Below are 19,029 nucleotides of genomic sequence, written 5' to 3' on the forward strand. Positions count from 1 at the left end.
GTCATCTGAAGCCAGGAAAGCTCACATTTGCATTAGTCCCATTTCCTTACCATCCTTACAGACTGCTCTATCTGCAAATCTTGTGAAGACATCTGATCATGTCAAGAAAGACCCTCTCAGTGTTGCAGGGCGGGTTGCATCCACAACAGTGATGGCGTTTACTTGCATGACACAAAGTGTGTGCCCTACAACACAGGCTAATGCAGGGGCTGAGCTAAACCAGAGGAAGCAAGCTCCTTAAATCATCTAGTCCTTGTACTCTTTGTATATCTAAACAAAGGAGAATTTAGGCTCTGTAGAATTTAGGCTCTCTAGTATGTCTTTGCTTTTGACTGCTCTGAACTTGCTTTTACTGAATTTCTTTTTCTATTTGTCTCTTCCCAAACTTCTCATTTAAAAGGGAATGTGTAAAAAGAAATGCTATTATATCAACAGCATTCTATATTGTTTTATTTATAGACAGTTAGAAGAGCTTGTAGTCTGAACTGAGGACAGCATTTTTGTTAAGAGCCATCTGGTTCTCCTGCACTATTAAATTTTTGGCAGGCCATCCTTCTAGAGCTGATGCTGTAACACCAGTAAACCTAACTCACTGATACTGTAATACTAATCCAAAATATGTTCTCAGCCTTTCATCTCTAAATGGCAAATGATCAATAGGTGATCAATGCTAGTGGTGCTAGTATGCATTCAAGTATCAAATAATTGATCACCTTAGGAATTAAAGCCAAGCCACCAAATGAATTAAGGACCATGTTTCTTTGTAGCCTATCTCACTGCTGTTTTTCATTGTATTAACTTGATTTTCTCAGGGAAGAAGACAGATTTGAATCTGAAGAGACTCTTCTTTCATCGTGATGATCACAAAGTTAAATATCCTCACACACTTAAAGGCTGCAATGTATTGTACACAGCACACCGTTATTGCTACCCAGAGAGCTGATCTTGTTTTATTACACTGAATTCTATTATTTTATCCTTGAAAGTCCACTGACAAGAGTTAGTTTGGCACACTCTGCTTCTATAGAAAAGCATATGCCAGACATGCCTATGGGTTTCTCCAAATGCTGAGTGAGTAGAGTTGCTTTTTTTAGCTCACATGTGAGAATCAGTATTTACAGAATCAAAGACCATTTGTATACAGCTGGCTAATGACAGTGCTGTCTTTTCACAGGACAAGTTTTTGCATGATATTCATATTTGAGGTTATTTTATATGAATGCTTTATTTTGGCTCTCAAATGTTTACTAAATATAGGGTTAGTCATAATTCCCTTCTGGTAGATTGTACATATGTAATGATATTTAGGATTTTAGGATTTATAATATTTAGGATTTCTCCCACACCAAAGGAAAGAAAGCCCCTGAGCTATGTGGTACTATGTCTTGAAAGGTACTGCAGCTAGATCTGAGCACAGTGGGCACCAGAAACAGTGTAGATGCATCAGTGTGGCTTCTAGCCAAGTACACTACTCTGGCTGAGAAACAGATTACGTTAGCCTAGAAGCAGGACCATGCTAACACCACTGTCCAACTCCCACTCTGTTTCTCCTTCACTTATTATTGCAATTAAAACACCTCAGAAATGATCATTCTTCAAGATATCTCTCCAATGGGATACTGAAGCTCTGCACATTAATAAAAATGTTTCAGCTCTGATTAAATGATTCACAGATTTTCTGAGGTATTTAGGTATTTATTTTGTTAGCAATACACTTTTCTTCTTACAAGCCTTGGTCATAAACAGCAAAGTAATACTTCAAAAAGGAAAGTTGATGAAAATTTGAAATCAGTTGCATTTATTTTGTCATCATTTTACCCTTATTTTTTATTTAAAATATTTACAATGTTTAGTTCAGAATGTACAAAAAAATTGCCCCTACAAGACAAATTTTCTCAGTACAAAAAAGCACATATTTCCATTTAATATCTGAATTTCAATTTCATATTTTATATTCTCTACATTAATCCTTTTTAGGAGCAGATGTTAGATCACTACATCCTTTACATTGCTCTTTGTAATTGCTTCAGTTTTCAACCAAGCAGATAATGGGGTATGATATTGACTCTACAAGGAAGAGACCGAGGTCAGTTTCTAGACTGGCACTCAGTTCTTCACTTCTAATGGAGTTAGTTGCTGGGCACACTTCAGCAAAATTACCTTTATCTTCACTGAAAACAGATACTCAGTTCCCAGTTAAGTCAAAAGCTTTCGTATACTGCTTTGCACAAAGCTGGTACAGTGATCTCCAACACACAGCATCCAACAAGAAACAGCCAGAAGAAAGGTTTCTATGTCGTTCCCACATACAGACCAATACAATATAATACTACAAAAGAATGCTTTTCCTTTCCTTTTTCCATTTAGCTAATAGCTGCCATTTAGGTGAATGCCTATATTCAAAGAAAAACCTTTAGGAAAGGTGATAGTTGCACTTAGAGTGTTCAGGCAAGTCAGGGTTTCAGTGAAAGGATGCTTCAGATGAAGCAACATCCTACAGCTCTAATAATGGTCTTTATGTGCTTGTCTACCACCATACCAGAAGTGTTGCTAATAAATACCTTTCTGCTTCTTTCTTTTCCTGTTTAATCTTTGGCAGCAACCACTGATTATTACAATGAACACAGGAAGAAATTATTATTATTATTATTATTGTTGTTGTTGTTGTTGTTTGTTGTTGCTGTTGTTGTTTTGTTGTTACTAATTATTATTATTAATAATAATATATTATTATTATTTATATATTTATAATATTAATATATTATTATTAATAATTATTATTATTATTAATAATAATACATTTTCAATAGGGCTTCTCAACTGCAGAAAGGTGAAGCAGCATTCTCAAAAAATGATGCCAAGTTGACATACAGCAAAGTGTTCTGTCACTACGTTTCCTTGTTTTACAAGCATCTATCTTACCATGCTACCAGAACCAGCTTACTATTTTTTTGCTTATACCATGTATTCACACTGTATCTGGATATGTTAACTGTAGCTATGCTCCACTGCAGGCACACTTCCGAAAAGATCTTCTGTTGAGAAGACATAAGGGACAACTCTATGGGGAAAAATAGGTCTACTTGTTAACAGGAAGGGAAATTCTAGGGAAATCTTGTTTTCTTCAGTATAGCACATATTTCTGAAACAATATAAAAGTTCTCCAATGCAAAATTCACTTATAAACTTGAAGGCATTGAAAGAAAAATCCTTTATCAACTTTAATAGATGTCATTATGTTTGGCTTTTAAAAATAATTTCACAGAGCGTGTTACATTTATAATTTAAATTTCTTACGCTTATAAAGTTCATCAAAATGGAATCTGTTTGCAGCAGGGTTTTACAATCTTCCCAAATCTGATTACATAAGGAAAACATTTTTTCCCTCTGTGCTGTGTTCACAACATGGTAAATGAAATGAATTTAAGAAATTGAAAGAGCAAGTAGGTGAAACTATAAGATGAGAATGTTTCCCAAAAGAAGCCTACTGATACACACGAATACTCAGTTGAATCTCTACATTCACATCATCAGACCTTTTTAAGAAATTTTATATTTTCAATAATTTTTATTGCTTCTGGAAAATCTAACAATTTTCAGTAAAATTAAATCCATTTATTTTGTTAGATCATATCAAAATACAAAGGTTCATATCTAGCAGCTAATGTGTAGCTGAGTAAAATATCTGTTTTCTTTATTTTCCCCCATGATGACTAGCTTATGACCAAAGAAATTGTAATCAGTTCTTTTTTTTTTTTTTTCAATTTACCCTTAGGTGACTGCATTATTTTATACTTGTCATGATGTAAAAAGTCAGTTTATTCTAGTTTTAAGACTTATTTAGAAATATTCAGTACAATCTGAAAGCAATGTAAGTAATGTTCTGTCACTGAAAATCTCTATCACCTCCAACATATTATCGTTATCTATAGAATTTTAAAACTGGTGTTTGACAACACTCACTTAACTTCCAGAAGTAACATCCAAATCCAGGAACACATATTATGAACCTTTCACCTATACTGCAGCAAGTAATGTTCATGGAGAACATTTGTGTCCGTTCAAATTTTATAAGCTCTCCTTTAGCTCTGAAACTTTTGCTGAGAAAAATAACTTGAGATAATGAGAAAAAGTGACTGATCTTTTTTTTTTTCCAAATAAAATGATGATTTAATTAGAGGATTTTTTGTTTGTTTGTTTGTTTGCTTTATGGTTATGAACAGAACAGTAAGCTAGAGACACTTTTTCTTTCTTTTTATTGATTTGTGGACAGAGGGACATAACCAAGAGGTAGCACCAGTATTATCAGCTGCAAATAATGACTCATGGAGTTCATTCTACTTGATTTTAGCATATTTTTCACATTTTCAAATATTTTTAGTATGGTTTCATTAGTACCTTAAAAATCAAGCCAACAGTGAATTATCTGCACTCCAACTGTGCATAATTGCTAATGATTGGAAACACCTTGAAAGTGCTGTGGTTTGAGGCATCTGTAGTTACAGAGAAAAATACACTGTTTTCAACCAGGTCTTCAATTGTTTTCTCAGTCAAAAGAGGAGTTAACATGTGTTGGCAATACATGAAGCTTTTCTCCAACCATGATATATCATTTTAGCTGTGGGTTAATCCTGGAAAATACTATTTAATTGGCTGTCACAGTTGGGTGATCTATTTGAATGACTATAGATAATAGTATGGTATGCTTTTGTTGCTTCTGCTGCAGCCTTCTCATTTTCTGTGTTTTCACAATTCCTTACAGCAACAATAATAGCAATGACAAAATCAAGAGTCCTGTTCTTGGAAGACATGCAAGAATTTCCTGCATGATGCTTTCCAGATTCTTACTATTGCCTATCAGACAATGTACCACCACCACAAGACACTATTTGCCCACATTATATGAAGTCTCTAGGCTTGACAGCTATTGCTATTTGTCTGATCTGTCCAGAGTATTTTCTCCAATTCTTCCCCAATTTTATTTTTTCATTGTTCAGACTATGTTTTCATTGCTGATGGAGTAAGACTATCTGATTAAAGCTGTTACTAGGATTTCTATGAGTTTGGTACACAATCAATTAAAAATACCTAAATAATTAGAGTTCAATGTAGATTATGACCATTCTGTGTCCTCTGCATCCCTTGTGTAATAACTCAAAACACCACAGGCACTGCTCCCATAAACGTTAAATAAAGCCCAATAAACTATGTAAAGGATAAAATCACCTTTAATTACAAAAAATAGGTTGACTGCACCAAAGTGGGTGATCCTGTTTGTAAGTCTTTAACTGTTCTGGAAATAAATAAGTTCCCTTTTACATTCCATTACAAACCATTTTGTATGAAGTATGCTTAAAAAAATAGAGCTAGAGTCCTTTATATTCAAACAATGTTACAGAAAATTACAGACATGTTTGTTCAGGGAATCAAGAAAGAAATGAGAGGAAACTTCACAGCTCAAACATAAGAAACTTTGCAGTTTAAAACTGCCCTTTAGAAGCAGAAAAAGCAGTCTAAATTTGGTCTCCTGTGACAGCAATTGCCTGTAACTTTTGTCTGTTATTTCCACTTCTTTACATCAGCCTGGTCAGATCCTTCACAACTGTAGCTTTGGTGTATAATTCAAGGTCATTTTCTTCCTCAGTTCTCTATTCCTCACTGAGTCCTTGTCCTCATCACAAATTTGTTTCTTTCTCATTCAACAACATGGCTCTGCTGTCCTCCCAACAAAACACACCACCCTCTCAGTAGAGGAAAACCTTTGAAGGGTGGGAGTTTCCCTCTTCCTATATTCAGCCACAGCACACACTAAACACTCCCAGAAATGTTATTTCTACATGCCCTTGCCATGCTCAGATTAGAAGTACGAAAAGAAGGCTTTCAGATACTTTGTTTTATAACAAATGTCCCAGACATTGAAGTGACACTCATGATGTCTGTTTGTTTAGTCTGCAATATGGTGCACTTGAAGAAGTCCATTTTCAATAAAAGAATATTTTTTCCAGCCAAGCCCACTGCTGAAAGGATGTAAGTTTAATCAACAACGGAATTGCCAAAGATTGCCCTGCAAAAGGCTGTCTGACTGATTCAGTCTCCTCTCTAGTTGTGTGACAAAGGAATGAAAGAAGAAATGCTCCCTGAAAAAAGGAAAGAGTGGTTTCTTTTTCCTGAACTAGAAGATTCACACACCTGATTTCAAAACACCAAGAGTAATTCCAAGGTGCACAGCCCACCTTCAGCTTCCCTGATTTGTGATATCTTACCCTGGATAAACAGACCACAAGAAGAGAATTGTCATCTGTTTGGGTGGAAAGCCTTTAGAATCGGCTTTTGATCATTTGAAGGGGAACAGGCTGTGCTCATGGCTAGATTTTATCTTGATGGAAATAAATACTCCCACAGCAATTGCTGCGTGATGTATGCTGTTTGTTTCCCAGATTGCATTGTATAGAGATTATAAAAAGCCAGGAATCATGGCAACTCCAAGAGAGACCTGTAAGGCTTAAAATGTTACCTCAGTATTTGTTTTTGAATCACGAGTGCAACTTGCATTCTAGTTTCAAAAATTTGTAACAAACTCTCAGATATACTGTGGGAAGGAGCTGAAGGTGGTGGGAGAGCCTAACATTTTCCAGTGAAGCCATTTTGAACCATAAACACTTTTTTTTTTTCTTTCTTCATTTTAATATATATAATGCAGGAAGGAATAAATTAAATCTGCTGGAGAAAACCTGGTAAAATAAATAGCGCATTTCACTGGCAGTGCGTATTCAAACCCTTTTTGTATCAACAAGACCAACACAAGCCTTCTATGAGGACAATAGTTCTCAGATACATCCTGAAAGTTCACCTAGCTTTCTGTATGGCTTGGGAGGACTGGAGTAGCACCCTTAGGGCTGCCACAAACTTGCCCTGAAGTAGCTCTGCCAGTGTTGAGCTGTCATGTCTTCAGAGGTTGCTCAGGAGCTGAATTTCAGGGATTTGCTTCACATGACCCAAAACAGTGGGATTCAGAGCCTCAGGGACAGGACATTATGGCTCATCTTGTTCTTCTGCAACCTGCTCTGTTTCAATTCTCCATGCTCCTGCTCCACTTCCAACTTCTGCTCTTATTATTAGTAGGTTCTGAGAGGTGGAAGAGCTCAGGAAACATTTCCCTACTTCTGAGCTTTTTTCTTCTCTTGATGAGTTTATCTTCCCTAGCAACATTGAGGCTGTACCTTCAAAAGGCCTCCAAAATAAATATACAAACAAAAGCCCTGGATGATTAGGTTTACAGTGGCAGTAAAACATGTATTTCTGAGAACTTTCCAAACTGTTTTTTGTTTAGAAGTGCTTTGAATAACTTGCTCCTTTGGGAGAATTTGGTTTGACATTTTCATAAAGCCACAAGCATGATGGTTACATGGAGAAAATACAAAGGAAAGAAGCAAAGTCAGCTTTGAGATTGCCACCAGTGCTATTTAGGTTAACACTGGCAAAATATTTCAAGAAGCAGATACAATTGTCAGGTAACACTTTGAGTCAATAAATAAATAAATAAAAGCTCTTCTCATTGTAACTTCAGCAGGCATCTTGGAACAAGGACAAGCTCATCTTCTTCACTGTAGTGCTGCCTTCTGGCTCTGTTAGGAGATTACTTCATTGATTTTTTTGCTGTTCTATGAGGCAACAGACAGCTAACCTCACGCTAAAAACAAAACACGCAATTAAGAAAAATCATGTTGCATTTCCTCTCCCTGAGGAAACATTTATCTGTGTCACTGCACCTATTTTGGCTCCTTGGAGGCTAGCTCCAGTCCTCTTTATTCCAGAAAATTTTTGACACTTGGTAGAAGGAAGGCCAGGAGATGTTTGCCATAGCATATTCTCACAGATCCCTCCGTGCTTCCTTTTTATTCTGCACTGACTAATTCTCTCTTCTCATTCAATCAACCATGCCACAATCAGAAACAAAACTTGAATTAGAACAAATACTGCTTATTTTAGAAAACCGAATGTAGATCTGCTCTTCTTTACCCATCCCTTTTGATGGAAGACCAGTCATTCTTGTTGAATATTGCTGCCTACCATTTCTTTTGGGACTTGTCTGTTGAATACTTTCTCTTAGAGCATTGCCAAAGACATCTTGATTGCTATCACCGCTCCACAACTGCACTTAACACAGGGTGTGTGAAGAGGGATAGAGTTCATAACCTGATTCAGGCAGGGCCTGATGATAAACTCTGCCTTGTTAATCCCTAACTATCTGTACATAAACTTGGCCCCTTTAGAAAAAGGGATGCCCAAAATATGCAAGGAAGGCACAGGAGAAATAGAGGTGGGGGGATACATGGCAGAGAGCAGACTTTTGGTCACTGTATGTGGTCAATGTAATTCAAAATGGCAATCAGAATAGTCACTCCTAAAGAGATAGATGCTTGAAGAAAAAAATATATTTGATATTGACAAAGAAAGTGCAGTGCCCACTCTGACTTGTAATTTAAGTTTTACAAAGACAGCAGACAGCTTGGGATTTACTTAGGGGAGAGAGGGGGGAGAGTCTCCAAAAGTGTCATTCCATGTGGTAAGAAACCAAGGTTTCTTGTGAACTAACTTGTGATTTTAGTAAGATAAATGCACAAGGACAAGCTTAACTCCTGTAGAAATAGTAAAGAAATAAAAATGAATAATCGCTTAACAGAAAAAAAAATGAATTCTGTGAACATATGTTAATGACTATTTAATATAATAAAGTACACTATTAAGGTCTACTAAGAATATTTGATATCTGAAAAAAATCATAAAACAAATTATAATGATACTCAGTATTTTTCATCTATTATAAAAGACTAATTAACTTTATAAGCATACCTTTTGGAGTGTTAGATTACTCAAAACAGAAGCTAAACTTCCCTGTTCCTGAAAATAAATGCAGTCTCAGAGATTGCAGATAATAATACCTTATGCAAATAATCTCTGTATTAAAAAAAGAGTTTGTTTTAAAGATGGTGAGAAAGTCTGTTGGCCAAAAAAGTGGAAGAGCATTTTGAAACATCTTTTATGCCACTGGCAAAATAGAAAAGAGGAGGTTACACATATATGTATGCATATTTTCACTCAGCACAAGAACAGCTGTAAAGAAACAGAAGGCAGGGCAGTGATGAAAAAACAGACACAGCCTGAAGGATCAGGTACAGTGAGGGTCTCATGTAGAATTGGGAGTGAGAGAAGAGATGGTAAGAAGCACTTTGTAAGGAGGAAGGTGGCATAATCAGTTGGAGAAAAGTCCTGTTCCAACTGTCCCCCTTCACTGTCATTTTTAGGGTATCTCCTGAGGCTTGAGAACCCACACACTGCTCTACTACAGTAGCCAAGTTTCATAGAAAGGTACTCACTCATCCTTATGACACCCTCATTAGGTAAATAAAATTATAAACTTCATTTTCTTTTTCAGAAGCTGAGATAGTGAGGACATCAGTATTTCCTCCAGGGCTGTGCAAGAAAGCTAGAGCTCACCAAGGATTTAAAAACACAGTCCTTCAAAACCCCTCCTGCTGGAAATCAGTCACCCATTACTGAATATTTTCAAGGGTAAAAATAAATAAATACATACAGTTCTGCATTTGTTGGACTTTCCTCAAAGAAAGCACTAACTCAGTGATTACACCCACACAGCTGAACACAGGGGGACTGCAGACACAGCTCGAGCACTGCACTCCCTGTCATTACCCAGCTTCATTGCCAGCTGACTTTCTTACCTTATTCCTTCCCAGGTAAATCTCCCACAGGTTCATCTCACACTAAAAACCTAGACATACTCCAGTCGGTGCTACTCAGTCTTGCGGGCAAGTATTGATCCCTGGCCATCTTATATTCACACAAATAGACATACCCTGGGCACAAAGCCTAAATTCATTGCAACATAGATAGAATCTAAAAGGATGACAGAAATCAGGAAAATAAACTAAACAGTAGTGACAGAGGGAGTTATATCCTGCATCCACAGCAATATTTGAATAGGTGCTATTGACATCCAACAAAAAGATTCACAAAAAAGCCAACGGCGCACAATATGCTAGAGAAAGCACATTTGTAAAAGCCCTCATTGGCATTTGAGGGAAATGCACTTGTTTAACCACTTTAAAAATGAGAACAAGACTGTTTTGCCACAGAGGCATGGAGAGACACTCTGCAATGTGTCTCAGCTGAGCTCAAGTGCTTCATGCTTGCTCTCAGCCTCCTAAGGAGCTGGCACAAGCCTGCACCCCTCTGCACTGCTGTCTCTGGCAGAACGAGACCCCTCTGTTTCTGCCTTGCTGGGGGGCATGCTCAGAGCAGACGCTGAGGCTCCATAGCCAAAATACATAGCCTGTGAGACTGCTGGCTGCCTTCAGCAGGCTGAGCCTAGCCTTCCCACATCTCCAAACAGAGGGCACTTCAGTTATCAGAGCTTAGCTCTTCAAAGTCAAATAAGGAAGGCAAATGGCTTCAGGCTTCATCTTCACAACATAGGCATGGAGACATTTCCAAAGGGCAAGTACCTGAAGGCCTATCCCTGCTTTAGTGTCTTCACCTTTTGGGCTCTTTTGGGCTCTTTTGGGCTCTTTTTCTTTTTCTTTTTTTTTTTTTTTTTTGGACTTCATGTCCGGTTTTGCATGCTGTTCCAAGGTAAACCCTGTGCTCCCCTCAGCCAGGTCAGGATTCCTTCCAAGCCCTATCATGTTAGGTGGCTTGATACTCAGAATAGATTTGTTTCCCTTTAAGACCCTACATTCCAAGCTAAATTTGATCAAATTCCAGCTCCTCCTAGATTTCAGCCCATTCTTTTTTTGATATGAGACTCATATTAAATCAGCTATTGACATTGGTAATTCTTCATTGTCCCTAGTCTGGGGGGAGAAAAGTGACAACAGATGAAATAGCAGATGGCTGACTGCCATTCACTGGGCCATTCAATGACAGCAATTTCAGGAGTCGGGGCTTTTCAGTTTCCTATGAGCACATTCCCCTTATAGTCACTAACTCCATCACTCCCCAGCTGGGGAAATTCGAAAGGAGTTTACCAGAAATTTTCAATACCTGATATTATCAGAAAAAAATAAAAATAGAGCACCTAAAGAAAAAATAGTAAGATCTATCTTTCAAAGATCATTAGGAAAAATGAAATATCGTCATGTGATGATGTGTATGGTAAACACACTCCCTACCACAATTTAAACCCGCTTCCTATCTCAGCATCTGTGCTAGCACTGCAGGATTAATAACTGATACTGGAATCTAATTTTACAACATATTTGAAAGAATAAGCAGTGATTCTGCTCCTACTTGTGAACTGGTTATACTCTCATTAATAAAAAGAGATTCAAATGAGTGCATCTTGTGTGAGAAAAAAGCTTCATCTCCAGTACTGTCCCAGTGCCTAACTAGAAATGAAGTCAGTAACACACACAGGCAATAGCGCAGGTGCACCTTACACATTGTAGCTAACCCCCCAGCACCAGAAGGGAATTAGAAGTAAGGGCAGCACCATCTCCAGCCCAAGTGGCACTCTATCCTTTGCTGTGGAAACACTTCCACCTCTGCCCCGATTCTGCTGGTCCCCTCCCCATTGCTACAGTAACCTCTTGACACCAGCCCTGCTTCTGCAACTGCTGCATTTCTCTGCAGCCCCGCTGGGCACCCACCCAACCCTGTCTGGGGGATGCTCAGCCTCCCCTCAGCACCACGCTGCTGGAAACGTAATGCAGGGAGGTGTAGGGAGAGCACCGGTGTATCTCAGACAGAAGAGGCTGCAGAGGTGCTGCTTGTTTTGTTTGGATGCACTTCTGCAGGGAAATGCTACAGGGGAAAGGCATAGGGTCAACATAATGCTCATATGTCAGTTTCTGTGGTGTACAGACTCAGGCTGATCCTTTGCACAGCAGTGAGTGTCACTAGTAATTAATTTTAGTGCAGCATCTTTGCCTGTATAATTTTGCCTGCATTATTTTAACGGCAGAAGAGAAGCAACAATATTGACTCAGCCACATTTATCTAACTCTATGTATTTTGGCTTTGGTCTCCGTTTCCTTCATTTCTGAACACTCTTCTTATACTGATAAGAGTGTTACTTTTATTTCTGTTTTGTTTTGCTTTATCCTGATTTTAACAAAAGGAATATGAAAACAAAGCTCAGTATCTTACGGTATTTATTGCTGAATCCTGCTAAAGGTTCTCCACCTGTGAACATTTTCCACTGCAACTTCATAAGCTGTCAAACACAAAGTTTTCTGAATTTTTTTTAACTGCTTCAAACATTCCCGGCTTATTCAAGCTCCTTTTACCAGAGGAATATGATAAATCTTTGATGACCAATCCCACAACTGAACTGTAAGAAGCATATAACCTGATGTCCAGCAAGAAGGCAACTGGAAGTCTAAGGGCTAAAAATGGTTTCCACTTTTACCTGGTATCAATCCACATTCATGTTGTTTTCTTCACTTGAGCAGTTCCAGACTTGATGCTGTTGTAGCAGGAGTTAAAAACTCAGCTCTAATTCAACAACTTATCCCAGTACAGAAAGAGATCTATTTTCTATGGCAATTTGCTATCTCACTGTTATTCTCTAAAACATATTTTATAATGCCCAGCTGTGAAGTTTTGCTTTAGAAGTGTTTCATGAAACCATTCATAATACACATTCCAATTGCCTACGAAAGGGAAAAGTTATTATAGCAGTTTCAATACCAAAACTAGTTCATTGTGAACAACATGAAAGAAGTGGACATGTTTTTTGCTAATGGAACCCTGCATGAATCCTTACTTTTTAATTTACTAGGATAACAGCAAGAATGAAAACAAAGGACCCAAAGCACAGATTGTTCTAAGCAGATATTTCTCATTCTTAAAATGTGGAATGAAAGCCATGAGAAAGATGGTTGAAATTGTTCTGGAGGCAGTAATTGCATGGAAAAAAAAATGAACTAAGGAATGTAAGAACTCTTGAAAGCAGCTATTGAACTACTGAATTTTTAACTATGCATTTCTTAAAAAGCAACCTTCTGTCCTAGTTGATAAATACATACATATAACCCAGCTGTCATTGGAATGAGCAAAACTTAACGTAGTTTATGTCTTTCTGTAAATCCATAAGAACACTCATCAGGATTGCATAATGACCACCTGCTGCAACTTTGCTCATTTTAGTTTAGTGACCTTCATAATAAAAGTGGCATTACCAGACTGGGAGAAACGTGTGATCAAATAGTAAATCAAACAATCTGAACCTTCATTTGAGGTTTGTTTCATCTTGTTCTTATTACAACGCAGAGGTTTAGGAATTCTTCAGAGATTAACGAGATTGTGCAATCACAACAGCAAAGATGGGAATGGTTCTACCTGATTTTATGGTTTCTCAAAGTAAACCAACACTAATTATTCAAGCCAGTGAGGGGAAAAAAGAAAGAAAAAAAAAAAGAGTTCTTAGGAGACAAACTCTGGACAGTTTTCAGTGCAATACTATTGAACACATCTAAAACTACAGACAGTTGATCTGGAGACTAACTGGCATGACAGCTGAAGACAAAAATGTAAATTTTTTCTAAAGCATGACAATCTTTATCTAGATGAGAGTGAATATTCATCAAAATATTTAAGTACCTAAATCATGCTTCTAAGTTTAGAAGCAGAAGTTCGGGAGAACAACTCAGGACAGTTCTTATGAAATTTGCTGAGATGCTTCAGACTTCCTAAATGCCTTAAAAATATGCCATGGAGCAAAGTCAGTAGAGTCCTTGTTAGTGATGTGACAGGTAAGCAGGCCATAGGCAAAGGGGTTTTAACCCTGAGCTCCCACATCCCAGAATGCAATATTGTTGAGGACAGGCTGAAGAAGAAGGATGTTCTAGATGGTCGCTAGATGGTTTCACCCCTTCCACTGAAAGGCTTCACCAGAAAGATAAGTTTCACAGAGCTCAGAGAACAAGAAGAAAAGTGTGACTGACTGCAGTCTACAGCTTCACACAAAGTCAACTGGAGATGAGCACTTCACATTAGACCAATAGTGGATCTAAAAGAAAACTAACATGCTAAAGCTTTGTCCTCATGAGTCCTCCAACCCAGCCTAAGGAAGTGCCTTCTGGCCCTGTCTTTCACAGTTTCACAGAAGCACTCCTGGTTATGCAAAAGACAGTGATTCAAAGCATGCTTTCTCAAATAAAATGTACTTTTTGTTAATTTAGGTACCCCAGAACTCAGATTAGTGCCATTATAAATGTAGAAATGGGAATGAATCTCAGAACTTGCCCAATGTTTGGGTACACAGGGAGGCAGTCAAGCATATGGATTATAGTGCAAGTGACAGGTGATGAAGGCTTAAGCCTGGGATGAATGCCACAACCCTTAAGACCTCTTATTTCAGTTTGACAAGTGTTGCAATAGACCAAGAAATGTAGCAGAAAAAGGGTACTTTTCCACCACGCCTTGAAAGTTTCCGTAATACATAGAAATCTATTTTTCATAACAAAGATTGAAACAAAAAAGTTGTTCAAGCCAGTTGAGTAAACCTTGATATTTGATATGGTTCAGTCAGCTTTCTTACATAGAAAAGTAAAGACATTAGAAATAAAGACACAAAGCTGATGTGACATTCAAATGCATTTAAGCAGGTGAGAATTCTTAAGTAGATCAAAGATAAAGTAATCAAATGGCAAATAGCCTAAACTGATCAAGATGAATAGCAAGCAAATGGAAGTAAATGATCAAAGCATTACACCTGCTGCCCAAATGATATCTACATTGCAAGTATATTAATACCCTGAAGAACCATCTCCATTCTTATTAGGGACCCAAATATTGAATCTATTAATCACAAGCAAGCCCCCACTCCTGCCAGAAATACTTTCATATATACACCCAAGTGACTTTAACTCAACACATTAGTGGATCAGGAAAAGATTATAACAAACAGTAGGAACTGCATGGACAACTGAGCATAATGTTGGTCTAAATTATACCCCCAGAATTATAACACCAAAAGTTCCAAATCTGGCAGTTAAACAAGGTTCAGGTTAGAGAAATTTAATAGGAAATATAGTTCTATTATGTGACTAAGAGTTTATACATCAAAATCATTTTAGTATTTGCAAGTGAGGTTTATAATGTCACTAGTCAGTATGGGTATCTGACTTGCCCCATTATAGAAATCTGTTTTCAGTACATATTCCAAATGCAGTATCAATATCAAGTAAATGACTCAAAATGACTTCATAATTATTGTTTTTTATTTCAGTAAAAAGTACAGCCATTTCTGAGTATTAAGTTATAATAGCAACATCATCTTATTTAAAGTTACAAAGAAGTTATTGAAAACTCTTGAGAAACATTCTTGTGACTTGGATCAAGAACACAGAAGTTGCATAGAAGGGTAGCTTTGTGTTAGAAAACATACTTTTTTTTTTTTGTATGCTGAGAATCTGCCCCAAATGTGATCTAAAGAAAACTAAACTAAACTAAACTAAACTAATAAGAATAATAAAACCCCACTCATATCACAGTTTGTACATTCTTGGTAGAAATTTGCTAGATTCTTGCAGCTAAATTTCCCAGAAAATCTGTCCAAACTAGACATTTTTCTCAGTTGGCAGTAAACAGGACTTTGTAATCATTGCTCTGAAGTGCCAAAGCCTAATCTACAGGGCAAAAAGAAAATATCTCATCTTTTCTGACCAGCCCATTCTTTTCTTCACATGTACTGTGGCTGGAGGACATTTTTTTCAAAATTACACTTCAGGAGAACCCAGAAAGACTTCAGTGCAACATTCCTAGCCAGGTGGCAGAGATAAAGGAAAAAAGAACTTGACCAAATAAATTTCCATCAATTTAAGAGTTACACAACTTCACAAAGAGCACTGCATCACACCAGGTATTTCAGAGGTTATTCAATCTGCGCTGTTTACAGTGGGATATTGGCATGGAGAGAGAAATGACTGTGACTATGCATACAAATAGTTCAAAATGCATGTAAACTGCTGTATTGTTGCAGGTACATTTTGACTTATATAGCAATAAACTGATAGATCTGATAAATCATTCTCAGTAAAGTATTGACTTTGGGTGGACAAATTGGTTCGGACAAATGCTAGAAAATGAAGGATAAAGATTGGACATGAGATTTCTGAGAAAAACTGTAGCAAATTTGGATTTATAACGACAAAAACTTCCTACAGAAAATATACAATTAAATTGTTTGGGGTTTACTAAAATATCAGTAACAACTGAAGACATTCATAAAGCTTTCTTGCTCCTGCAAAACCTATGGAAACTTCATTTTCCACATAAGTAAGTTGAATTGAAGGTCCCACTACACATAAAAGAACTGAATTCAATCATTCTTTCTTCCTCACCACTATCCCCCTGCCTGCATAAGATAAATGTTACTTGTCTTTTTCTAATATACAAATGGGATGATAATGCACAGAATTTAAGATACCTATTTAGAATTTTCATTATGTACACAATTGTATTGGGTTTAAATGGCAAGGTTTAGGTAGCAGGGGGCTGCAGGGGTGGCCTCTGTGAGCAGCTGCCCCATGTCAGATCAGAGCCAGCTCCAGCTGGCTCCAAAAGGGACCTGCTGCTGGCCAGAGCTGAGCCAAGGAGTGACGCTGGGTGGGCCTCTGGGACAGCAGATTTAAGGAAGGGGGAAAAAAAATGCTGTGCTGCAGCAGTTGGGAGAGGGATTGACAACCAGCCCTGCAGCCCCCAAGGTCAGTGCAGCAGGAGGGCAGGAGGTGCTCCAGGCAGGCAGCAGCAGTTCCCCTGCGGGCTGTGGAGAGGCCCCTGGTGGAGCAGGCTGTCCCCCTGCAGCCCATGGGTCCCACACGGAGCAGATCTCCACGCTGCAGCCCGTGGAGGAGCCCCCGGTGGAGCAGGTGGATGTGGCCTGGAGGAGGCTGCGGCCCATGGAGAGCCCCCGCAGGAGCAGGCCCCGGGCCGGAGCTGCAGCCCGTGGAGAGGAGCCCACGCAGGAGCAGGGGGTCTGGGGGGAGCTGCCGCCCGTGGGGGACCCGTGCTGGAGCAGTTTGCTCCTGGGGGATGGACCCCGTGGTCCGGAGCCATGTGGGAGCAGTTCTTGAAGGGCTGCTGCCTGTGGGCAGCCCCCGCGGGCTCAGTTCAGGAAGAACGGCATCCCGTGGGAGGGACCCCACGTGGAGCAGGGGCAGGGAGTGACCGTGAAGAAGGAGCAGAGACAAAGTGTTAGGGGCTGACCACAGCCCCCATTTGCTGTTCCCATGTGCTGCTCAGGGGGAGAAGGTACAAGCAGGTGGCTGTGGACAAGGTGTTTTTAGTTTCATTTTAGTCACTCACTGCTCTAGACTGCTAGTGGTAGGCAATAAATTACATTAATCTTCCTATGCCAAGTCTGTTTTTCCCCTGATGATAATTGCTGAGTGATCGCCCTGTCCTTATCTCTACCCTTGAGCCCTTTCCATCGTATTTTCTTCCCCTTTCCCTTGAGGAGGGGGAGTGAGAGAAAGGTTGTGGTGAAGTTCAGCTGCCCAGCAGGGTAAAACCACAAAAACAATTTAGTAATGACAACATGGCTTCACTAAGGGCAGATCGTGCCTGACAAATCCGGTGGTCTTGTACAGCAGGGTTAAAGCATTGGTGGATAGGGGTAGAGACACTGACATCATCTGCCTGGAATTGTGCAAAGTATTTGACAATGTCCTGCATGACATCCTTGTCTCTAAATTAGAGAGACATGGATTTGACAGATGGACTACTCAGTGGGTAAGGTATCAGCTGGATGGTCACACTCAAAGAGTTGCGGTCAATGGCTCAAAGTCTAGGGCGAGATCAGTGATAAGTCACATTCCTCAGGGTTTTGTATTGGGACCAGCACTGTTTAACATCTTTGTTGGTGACATGGACAGTGGGATTGAGTGCACCCTCAGCAAGTTTGCCAATGACACCAAGCTGTGTGGTGTGGTCCATACACTGGAGGGAAGGGCTGCCATCCAGAGGGACCTGGACAGGCCTGAGAGGTGGGCTTGTGTGAACCTCATGAAGTTCAGCAAGGCCAAGTACAAGGTCCTGCATCTGGGCTGGGACAATCCCAAGCACAAATACAGGCTGGGAGAACGCATTGAGGGCAGCTCTGATGAGAAGGACCTGGGAGTGTTGGTTGATGAGAAGCTCAACATGAACCGGTAATGTGCACTTGCAGCCCAGAAAGCCAACCATATCTTGGACTGAATGAAAAGCAGTGTGGCCAGCACGGCGAGGGAGGTGATTCTCTCTCTCTACTCTGCTCTCATGAGACCCCACCTGGAGCACTACATTCAGCTCTAGGAGCCCCAGCACAAGAAGGGCGTGGAAGTATTTGAATAAGTCCAAGTATTTGAACAAGTCCAGAGGAGGACCACGAGGATGATCAAGGGGCTGGAACACCTCCCTTGTGAAGACAGGATGAAGGAGTTGGGGTTGTTCAGCCTGGAGAAGAGAAGGCTTCAGGGAGACCTTACACTGGCCTTCCAATAACTAAAGAGGCCTATATAAAAGCTGGGAAGGGACTCTTTGTGGGGGGTAATGGCTTTAAACTAAAAGAGGGTAGATTTAGATTAGATATAAGGAGGAAATTCTTTACTATGAGGGTGATGAGGCACTGGAAGAGGGTGCCCAGAGAAGCTGTGGATGCCCCATCCCTGGAGGTGTTCAAGGCCAGGCTGGATGGGGATTTGAGCAACCTGGTCTAGTGGAAGTTGTCCCTGCACATGGCAGGGGCATTGGAACTGGATGATCTTTAAGGTCCCCTCCAACCCAAACAATTCTGTGATTCTATGAAATCCAAGTTTCATTCTGAACCCCTTATATTTGATTCCTATTTTTATCAGGCTATTGCTCCATTCTATACATTCAATGGATGTATTCATGTTCTGCCTCTGGACTACTGTAAAAAAAATATTCTATTTAATATCTAAAGCTGTTTAAACTTCATCATCCTCACGTTCTCAGAGTGGTGATATTCTTTTTTGCCTTCTACACACTAAACATTTTTTTTTTCTG

At 39.3% G+C, this 19,029-nt stretch overlaps 1 protein-coding gene across 4 annotated transcripts in view; it reads right to left on the minus strand.

The window, feature by feature from the left end:
• The window catches only part of GABRG3 (gamma-aminobutyric acid type A receptor subunit gamma3), a 334,861-nt gene that overhangs the window by 155,068 nt on the left and 160,764 nt on the right, over positions 1-19,029 (minus strand). The window lies entirely within an intron of this gene.

This window comes from Anser anser, assembly GCF_964211835.1.
Source record: "Anser anser genome assembly, chromosome: 1".
NCBI classification, from domain to species: domain Eukaryota; kingdom Metazoa; phylum Chordata; class Aves; order Anseriformes; family Anatidae; genus Anser; species Anser anser.